General features: G+C 48.1%; 1 protein-coding gene across 11 annotated transcripts in view; it reads right to left on the bottom strand.

The window, feature by feature from the left end:
- Positions 1–10,360, bottom strand: part of LOC104996249 — a 354,524-nt gene that overhangs the window by 234,040 nt on the left and 110,124 nt on the right. The window lies entirely within an intron of this gene.

Here is a 10,360-nt window from a genome sequence, read left to right as displayed (position 1 = left end):
AACAGTCAAAACATTAGAACTCATCCCTCCAGAGGCATATGTGCAGTGTCAGAGGGGAGGGTAAAGACCTCACTCACTCTCAAGTGTTTAGTGAGTGCCTACCACATCCCAGGAGGACAAGAGTGAGCCAGACAGACAGATCTCTGCCCTTGTGGAGCTAACAATTCACTGAAAGGCCAGATGTTCAACACTGCCACTCATACATACGTAATTGTAAACTGGGTCACATACCTTACAGTATAGGGTGTGAGGACAGCATTAACACAGAGACACCATTTAGACATGGGGGCCAGCCTACAAGGAGACCTGGGAAAGCCCAATCTAAAAAGGCGACATTTAAGCTGAAGGGGAGAGGGATGATGGTCCATCACCATGGAACAGTATGATATGCAGAGCAAACAGCATTTTATGCAAAAGGAACAGCATGAGAAAGTCTGACTGAAGGGGAGTCAGATTGGAGGAGTCAACAGTTAGCAAAAGACCTGTGATGAGTAAAGATGCAATCAATGTGCATTAAGCCCCACAACACACCAGATGATACACCCCGTACCAGCGACACAGCAGTGAACATAATGCACAAAAGCCCTGTCCTCCTGCAGTTTACTTCCCAGATGCTACCTCGTCAGAAATCAGACTCCAGCAGAGCGACCAGTAATTCAGGCTGCCTGGATGAAGCAATCCATGATGAAGCAATGGGCAGGGCCACTTCATACATGAGGGTTTTCTCGCCCAAAGGCTCACAGTGTGGGCCACCAACACCGAGTGAGCAGCTACTCTCACTTTCCCCTGCATGGATGGACGCCAGACTGAAATCACCCATGGGGATGCGGCAGAGGGCAGGCCAAGCCAGTCAGACAAGTGGAGCACCCCTCCTTCCCCTGTGCTGGCAGTTCTGGCCCACGGTGGCCAGGGGTATGGAGTGATCTCCAGGCCCTCCATCAACCAGTTCTAAGTTCTGAACATAGTTCTGGCACAGTGTGCAGTAATTTGCAGCATGGGATTTTTGAATCAAACAGAACTGGCTTCTTGTCCCAGCTCTGTCACGGGCCAACTGGGCCCAGAACTTGCCCTCTCTGAGCCTCTGTCTTAGTCTATGAAAGAGGGTTAGGGGTTACTGGGACCTTGCAGTTGTGAGGACTGCGAGAGTTAGGGCATGTAGAGTGCTGAGCACTCTTCATGGCGCTAGGCATCAGCTACTGGGGTATGAAGACTGGGAAGTGATAGATCCCACTTCCCTGCCTGGAGACGCTGAACTTAATGTAATTTTTGTAAAGCCCAGAGTCACAGGCAACAATGAAGCGCCCTGCACAGCCCTCTCCCTTTTATTCACGCATTGCCTGGGAAACCAAGGCAGAGTTCAGCATCTCGCCTGGCGTAACCCCAGGACTTCAAAGTCAGGAATGTTCATTTCTGAGAACAGTGAAGCAACCACAGGAAGCGTGCAGCAGAAGCAACAACTGGCCGAATTAGTCCCATGGGAATTACTCGGAAATATCTTCCATTCAAAAAGACTTTGTGAATTTTCCATTGCAAATATTTAATATCGAATTGGGTTCTCTCTTCCGCCTTTGTCAGTGGAGTGCTCAAAATAATTTTAATATTAGCCGAAGCCAAGGAAAATTACGAAGATAAATCTGCAACATTTCCTTCCCCTTCTCTCCCCCTCTCTCCCTGCCCATGACACATCCCACAGCCAAACTTCAGTGATCTGAAGTCTTCCACAGCTCAGCAGTTAAGCAGTTGCTTCTAAGACAAATGACATAGTTTAAACATTGGCCCTGCTACTTATAAATTTTATGATTTTAGGCTAGTAACTTATGCTCTTTAAGCCTCAGTTTCTTCCTCCATAAAATGGAGACAATAAAAGTCTCATTAAGTTACTAAGAATGGAGGGAAAGTTCCAGAGGTGAATGTTACTTGCTATTATTACTACTATCTGTTCTCTTCCCACAATGACCTAGGTCATCCAGAGATGGTCCAGAGACAGCAGCTAGTCCAGCAGGCCCGCAACAAGCACTAACTGACCAAGGAGAAAACATCTTTGGCTGGAATGGGGTGAAGAGGCTGTGCGTCCTCCTTGGAAACTGACAGTCTATGCAGAAGGAAGATCTGTGTGAAGTTTAGTGAATCCACCAGCAGCCAAGTCACCCTGCACTGGTACAGAGAAAGCTGCCTTCCTGTTTCTTATCATTCCCAGGCCCCAGATCAGAGATGACATCAGACCAAAATCCTAGACCTTGAGAGTTTATCTAAGGACCTCTATAGAGTTTTCTTTTCTTCTATCCCTCCTACTTCCCTTCCTACAGTGAGCAATCCAGTCTGACCTCATGGAACTTACAGTCTAGGAAGGAAGATGATAGAACATAAAGTCATCAATAGGAAAAGTCCTCTGAAGGAAATGAACTTCCTTCCACATAGGAGGTGCAGAGCGACTGGGGACAGGGACTGAGGTGGGGTAGTATGGGAAGGCTGCTCCGATATAGGTCCTGAGGCTGCACCAGTGGCAAAACAAAGAAAAATGAAACTATCTTGCTAATTCTTTATTTTCAAGGCAATTAACAGGTCCAAGGTATAAGTGCTTGAGGATAAGTCAGAAGAGAAGTACTAGACTGAGGGTTGTTCCATCTAATCTTCTCTTCCCCCACCAACAAACCATGAAAAGGTTAGTACAAGATGGACCCCAGGACGATTGAATTTACCTCCCACGGATGACCCTGAAGCATTAGCAGAAACACAGGTCTCTAATTTGTGCCAGAACCATTGCTAGACTAATAACAATCAAAACAGCAAGAGTCACTTATTACGTGGGGCGTGTGCCAGGCAGCAGTCAGGCACTGCCTTGTGTTCCCTGGTTTACTCCTCCCAACTTGGGGACGATGATACTGTCACCCCACCAGCATCTCACTTGTGGGGAAACCCAAGCACGGGGACGTAAAGCAACCTAGGAGAACACAGCTATCTGCAGGTGGGGCAGGGATGCTACCAAGTAGGTACTATCATCAGCTCCATTTTACAGTTGAAGAAACGAAGACAGAGCGCTCAAGCGACCTGTCCAACGTGGTACAGCCCATGGTGGGTAGGAGGAGGACTAAGCTAGGCAGATGATGCCAGAGTCCAGGCACAGAATGACCTGAAGTGCATGCAGGGAACAGGAAGTCCTTCCATTTCTCTGGAGGGGCAGGTGAACAAGGAGATGCAAAGAGACATCCATTAACACATTCATTCAATGAACATGAAAGATGCACAGGACAGCCAAGCCTGGTACTGCTTTCTGGAGCTTCAGTCTGGTAAGAAAGCCAGAGATGGATGAGTTAATGCATGTTACTGTATACTCATGACCATTGGGACACGCGGCAAGGAAAAGTTTACAATGTGATGGGTGTAGATAAGGAGCGGTGACGAGAAATTTGAGGCAGGTCCTTTCAAGGGTTCACCGAGTGAAGAGTGACCTTTCTTGGAAAGAACATGGCAAATCTGAGGAAATGACGGAAAGTGGAGAGACTGGGATGCACAAGGGAGGTGAGGGAGGTGGGAGACAGGAGAGGAGCCTGGAGAGGTTGGCAGCAGAGAAGACTGAGAAAGTGGTGGGAAGCCAGGCCGCAGGGAGCGCACAGGCCAGGCCGGGAAGCCTCCGCCCACAGGTCTGGGGGAAGCAGACACTGAGGCAGGCACAGCTCTATCTAGGGAAGCTCATTTGGAAATAGGAATCGGGAGATTTAGGAGGAAGCAGGGCTAGAGGCACTGAAACAACACAATCCAGAAAAAACGTAGTGGGTACCTGGAAGAGTACTTTTGAGTACTTTTTGATGCTTTGGAGCTGTGGTTTGGAGAAGACCCTTGAGAGTCCCTTGGACTGCAAGGAGATCCAAGCAGTCAATCCTAAAGGAAAACAATCCTGAATATTCATTGGAAAGACTAATGCTGAAGTTGAAGCTCTAATACTTTGCAAAGAGCCGACTCATTGGAAGAGACCCTGATGCTGGGAAAGATTCAGGGCAGGAGGAGAAGGGGATGACAGAGGATGGGATGGTTGGACAGCATCACTGACTCAGTGGACATTAGTTTCAGCAAACTCCGGGAGATGGTGAAGGACAGGGAAGCCTGGTGCACTGCAGTCCATGGGGTCACAAAGAGTCAGACACAACTGAGCGACTGGAGAGGATGGTCGCAGGAGAGGAGGAAAGGGATTCAAGAGAACCAGCAGAAACAGAAGGGACAGGAGCCTGTGATGCCTCAGGGGTCACAGGGGAAAGATGAGCCCATGTGGGGACTGGGAGCATGGGGCTCTTTAAAAACCAGCAGGAAGACCCAGGGGCCATGCCAAGTGCAGTGTGAGCAAGCGCACTGAAGGATTGCTGGAGTGACAGCTTCTGAGCTCTGGGCAGGACACCCAGAAATGTTCTAAGAAACAAATGCCACTGGCCCCATTTCACTCACCAGCAAGCTGAGGCTCAGCGAGGCAGGCTGATGGTGTCTCCCTGGGCCAATGCCATCTCCCCCCACCTCCCCAGGTGGCTTCCCTGCAGCTCTTCTTTGGGTTTAAATCCTTCTCTCATCTATACTCATTTGCTTGTGTTCTGCCAGTCAAAGCAACAGAGCCTTCCTAATGACCCACCCTGCACTGGTCTGGGGACTGCCAATCTTCAGGGAAAAGGTAACTCACAGAGAAGCTGTGTTTGACACACACACAATTTTCTGAAACATGGGTTTGTTGTCAATATTTAAAAATCAGGTAATTCTACATACAAATCCAGATCTCAAAAGTCTCTCAGAAACCCAGATTATCTGGTGACACTGGGTCCACATCCTCACGAGCCAACAACTGCCTTGAGTGGAGGCACCACCCTCCTGAATAACCACTGGACTTCTGGTTTACCACAGTCCTCACCCCAAACAACTAACACCCACAAAAGAAACGCAGCTATGTGCCCACTGAAGAAGCCTGCTCCTTTAAAATCAGCAGTCATTTTTATCTTCAGGGCAAAAGGGAGCAGAGGAGACTGGGGCTAACCAGAGAATACAGCCTTCAAGTGTAGGAGAGCTCCCAACCTGCCTCGTCTTCATAGACATTTGAGCCTCTGACCTCTGACTGTTAATATTTTCTTCTTATCGGGAGGTCGAGGAGCAAGGCTGCTTGCCACATGCTTGCATCCCTATCTGGGATCACCCAAGAGTCCCTCCTCCATCTTGCTGCTACCCCTCTCTACCCACTGCCACATGGATTCTAAGTTTCCATTCACAAGGCTGTCCAGCAGACATCCCAGGGAAGTGAGGACACAGAAGTGTATCTGCCCAGAACCAGTGTATCTATTCCCACTGGGGAATAAATACAGTCCAAGTGAAATAAGGGCTCTTGCTGAGGCTGGCTCGGGTCTTCAATAAAACAGGACATTCTTTCAGAGCAGTGTCCTCACGACGGAGCTGAGAAGGGAAAACACTTCTGATTGCACAGCATCCTCTCCCTCGTGGAGACTTGGCATAAAACAGAAAAATGAAACACACCCCGGTTCCTCTCTAGAAAATCTCAACATGGAGACAGGGGTCAAGACGTAAAAAGGGAGAGGCGGGAGAGAGATCAGGGAAACAAAAAGGGAGGTGCCTGGTGGCCTGCTCTGAAGGTAAAAGGGTGACTATTATTTCAGGGGTCCTGAGCTCCTGGGGTTAAGGATAGGACATGCCCAGTATCTCCCAACACTCTCTAATACTTAGCATTCCTACCCTCTCTCATTTCCATCTTACTGCATTCTCTGAAGTCTAGAGAGGATTTGCCAACAACTGACTAGTTTAGGCCCCTGGGAGAAAGAGCCATGCCCTCCAGCTTTGGGAGCCACCCACGTGCACACACTTGGCAAGCTTCCATCTGTGTCTAGCAGTGCTCTGGAGAACCCGGCCACCAAAGGGTTAAGCAAAGGAGTACACTGGGGTGATGTGATGAGCAACCGCAGACATGTTCCCGCCCCTCACAGAGTTTACAGCCAAGTAGGGGAGACAAACAGTAATCGAATGTTCACAGACATTCATGCGTGCTTTATTCAAAACAGAACCATGCACTCTGAAGACAAGAGATCACCCTGCGCATGCATATAATAAAGTGATCAGGCATAGTGAGGGTGGTCAGGGGAGGAAGGATTCCCTGGGCAGCAGTTGCTCAAGAGAATGGGGCAGGAAAAGCATTCCAGCAGAGGGAACAGCCGGTGCCCAGGAGGCAGCCACATCACTGTGCCTCCTGTCCTGTTTCCTCTTAATAAGCTCTGGTTTGGTTCCAGTGTGGTCCACTGGAAGGAGCTGAAGCATAGCTGAGTGGGCTCTGGGAAGAAGCTGGAATAAGGACAGGTGGGAGAGAGCTCCACGGCCAGCAGGGGCAGAATTCCCCAGAGACGCCAGCCCCCCAACAAGGTACAAGCTGCCTGGGAGGCAGTGGGACCACTGGGTCATTTCTAGAGTGCAAGGATGTCAGCTCCCATCAGTGACAAACCAAACACAAAATGAGGACATAAGACATGTCCCCACCAAGCTCTCTGGAAGGCGGAGTTAGAAATTACTCAAGTCTAATTTCAAATACAAAAATAACTCAGAATTTTTAAAATCATCTTTTGTGGTACCTCTGATTCTTGCAAACAATACCTTCAATGTACAATCATTTTCAATTTGCGGAAGAGACTTCATTTCAACCTGGCAACTACCTTCAGCGGTGCTTCAAATAGCAGCCAGTGATCTTTATAAAACATGCCTCAGCTCATGAGGGGCCCCAGTTTTCAACTTTCCAATGGCTCCCACTGCATCTAAAATGAGGTCGAAAAGCCACTCCTTGATCTGGCCCTTACCCATGGCATCAAGCTCACCTCATCCCCTCTGCTCTCTGCCCACCATTCTGCAATCAAAATGCCCTTTTGCTCAGTTCCTCAACCAGGCCAAACATGCCCCAGACTCCGGGCCTTTGCATATGCTATTCCCTCTGCCAGGAATGCAATCACCACCTGCTCCCTTTCTCTTCCCTTGGCACTTTCTCTTTCCTTGGATCCCAACTTAAATACCACCACCTAAGAGACAGGCCTTCCTTGTTAGTCACATCATCAGAAGTAATGCTCTTCCCACTCAGTCTCATCTCAAGCCTATTTTCTTTCTTTTTCAGATGTGTGTCCAACCAGGAATTCTCTCCAGTCCCTCCCAGCACTTTTCACTTTTCCACAATTTGCTTATTTCTCGTTAGGCTCTCCCACTAGACAAGCTCCAAAAGGAAAAAGATCACACTGGCCCTGACAGTGATGTTTTCCTACCACCAGCACAGTGCCTGGTGCATAGGAGCTGTCCAACCAGTGAGAACTGCTGAGTGAATATGTTGTGGGTTCTGCAAAACGCCTGTTGCGAATGCCTCCAAAACGTCCACTGAGCAAAGAAACAAGGCTGGGGAGCCACATTCTTGATCAGAGGACACCAGAAAGATATGACGATTGAATACCATTTGTCCTCGATTAGACTGAATCAGAAACAGAGCTTATAATCATAAAGGACATCGTTGAGACCATAATGGAGCTTCTAACATGGGCTGAACATCAGACAAAAGTACTGCATCAATATAAAAGTTCCTGATAATTTGATAATTCCACCATTCTAAACTAGGAAAAGACAGATATTTTAGGAGGGGAGTGCCATGAGGTCTGCAACTTACTTTCAAAAGTTCAGCAAAAATAAATATATTTGTGTATGTCTACAGACACTCACACACTGCGTTTGTTCTCTCCACGCAATTTTTCTGTAGGGTTTTCAAAGTAAAAGGGGGGAGGGGCAGAGGGAATAAACTGATGGACAAATAAGCAAATAAAAAGAGTTTAATTTCTCATTTTTGGTTGAAGTGATGTGATTTACCCAAGATCATATGTATAGCCTCTGGCAAGGTTGAGATTTTGACTGAAATATCCAAACTCTCAGACTTTTTACATTTCCATTGCAAGTGACTCACCTGGACTTGTGACAGTTTCAAACAGGTAAATTTCAGGGCCCTGAACTGAATTACTGGTTGGATATGCACCAGCTTAAAGAAATCAAAACGATGTTGGGTGGCTTTAATCTAGGACTCAGGCTTCCAGACATTTTACCTTATGAAATAAAAGCCTTCTCATTTGCATATATCTAGCCCAGAAACAATCATTCAAACGTAAACCCTTTCTGCCTGCTCCCACATGCTATGTGGATTATACCTCTAATAATAGGGAGTTACAGAAGTGGTGGAGGGAGAAAGACTAGCAATGAAGTTTTAATTTTCTATTTTTACTATAATTATTAAAACAATCTTTCTTGTTTCTTTTCCACCTATGACCATTAAAGCCTGTGCAAGTCTGCATGGTCAAACTCCTATTCACCCTTCAACTCCCAGCCTAGACTCCTCTTCCTCCTGGAAGATTTCCCTGATTTCTCCAGGATAATTTAGGAACCCTCCTTCTGGGTTCCCATGAGCCCTCTCCTTTCTGAATAAAAAATTAAATCTCATCAAACTAATTTTTATTGCCTGGTTGCTTGCTGCTCCCCATCACAGAATTGCACCCCTCACGAGGGCAGAAGCTGGGATGTCAGTGGTAAACCTGTGCCTAGCCCACAGAGCACATGTGGTAATCCACTGAGTGAGCTGGCCCATTCCCACTCCTCACCAGATCTTAGATGACCTGCGGAGGGCAGGCTGGGGCTGGCTCTCCCCAAGCAGCTCTAGAGAAGCTTTTCTTCTGCCTGTTGTTTCAGGTGTCCTGTATCACATCCCCTTTGGGACAGGAAGTGTCCTATGTCACTGTTTTCTCCTCTTGTTCTGTTATCAAAGGCTGGACCAGGGAGTTCCTGAGCCAGAATCAGGGGGCTTGGGTCCAGTTACCCACCACCTGCTAGAACAGTGACTTGGCCGCAGTGCCAAATAGGGAACAACACAAGCTTTATTAAATAATAATAACATACTGCTCACTCCATCTGGTCATTTCAGCTGAGGGATCAGCTTTAAAGTCTTGCCAGGGTGGGATAAGCAGAATGGCCTTCACGGGTGGCAGAAGGGGCAGATATGCAGGATAGAAGTTTTGGGGGCTCTGTGGATTTGACTACAGGGCTGTTTTTCACTTGTTCATTCCTTCCCAGGAAGAGTCCAAACAGAAACTGTACGCTTCTGGTGTCCATTTCAGTAACTGCAACTCAACATGGTGGAAAAAGCAGTCCAATAATGCAGGTTTGATTCCCAGCTCCCTCCCCATCTGGGTGCGTTATTTAACCTCTTGGAAACACAGTTCCAGTTGCCATGAGTGGTGGCCAACACCTTCCTCATGAGACTGTGAACAGAAATGAAGACAATAATCAGATAACCCAGCATGTTGTAAATGATACACACTGCACAGAGTATTGCAAAACTGTGACAGGATTCAGGAAAACCGCTCCCTTGAACAGATGACCTGCGGGAACTGGGAGAGTATGAAAGAGCAGGCGTGCTGGGGGCTGCAGACTCGCCTAGGAGAGACAGCACACAGACACCTGCTAGAAATTCATCATGTACTCAGTCAGGCACGGTTATAAAACTTGCTGGGGCCACGTGGGTACACAGGGAGGCACAGATGCTGCGTACGTTTTCTCATTCCTTAGCCCCCCTTGCCACTCCTAGGCCCAGGATTCTCACAAGCCTAACACCTGACATGATGACACTCTTCGCCTAAGGGCCCTACGAGGGTTGAGAAGACTGAATCTTTGTACATTACTGCCTTTTCTATTTTACACACACACACATCACCAACTAAGAATTTAACTCAAAACTCTTTGTGTTTCCGTTTAGGGAAGTGTTTGCCCACATGGGGATCTTCTGGTCCTTGAACAGAACTCAGCATTCAGGAGACATCATCACCCTGGGGGGGAAGCAGGAAGCAGAATCATTGCCCGCGTCCATGAACAGGATCTTTGTCCTATGTCCCAACATCCTTGAAAGCCACCTTCTGTGGGATCTGTCCCCCACGGAGCCTTTCTCCACCAAAGCCTGCCCGTATCTCCTGACTTCCGTCTAGCTCACCCCCCACACCCCAGCGACCAGAGCCCTACCTTTGTCCTCGTTACCTCTCAACTGGACTAGAGCCAAGGCCTCCCGCAGTCTTCCTGGCTACGCATGCTGATGCCCCTCCCCTCCCCACACCCACCCTCCACTCTGCCATCAGAAAGGCCTGACTATAATGCTCGGAGCACAGAAGCCCCTTCCTGGGATCCCCCCAGGGGTCCCATGGCCTGCGGGTTCCATCCCACAGTCCCTAGGAAAGCACAAAAGCTTCATTTTGTTCTGCAGCTTCAGCCTCCATGCTGTCCTTTCCTCCTCCATCTTATCAAAATATTTGCTGCTTTCCCTCCCCCT

Source organism: Bison bison, unplaced genomic scaffold, assembly GCF_000754665.1.
Source record: "Bison bison bison isolate TAMUID 2011002044 unplaced genomic scaffold, Bison_UMD1.0 scf7180017864291, whole genome shotgun sequence".
Classification (NCBI taxonomy): Eukaryota; Metazoa; Chordata; class Mammalia; order Artiodactyla; family Bovidae; genus Bison; species Bison bison.
This window is presented reverse-complemented; position numbering and strand designations above follow the sequence as displayed.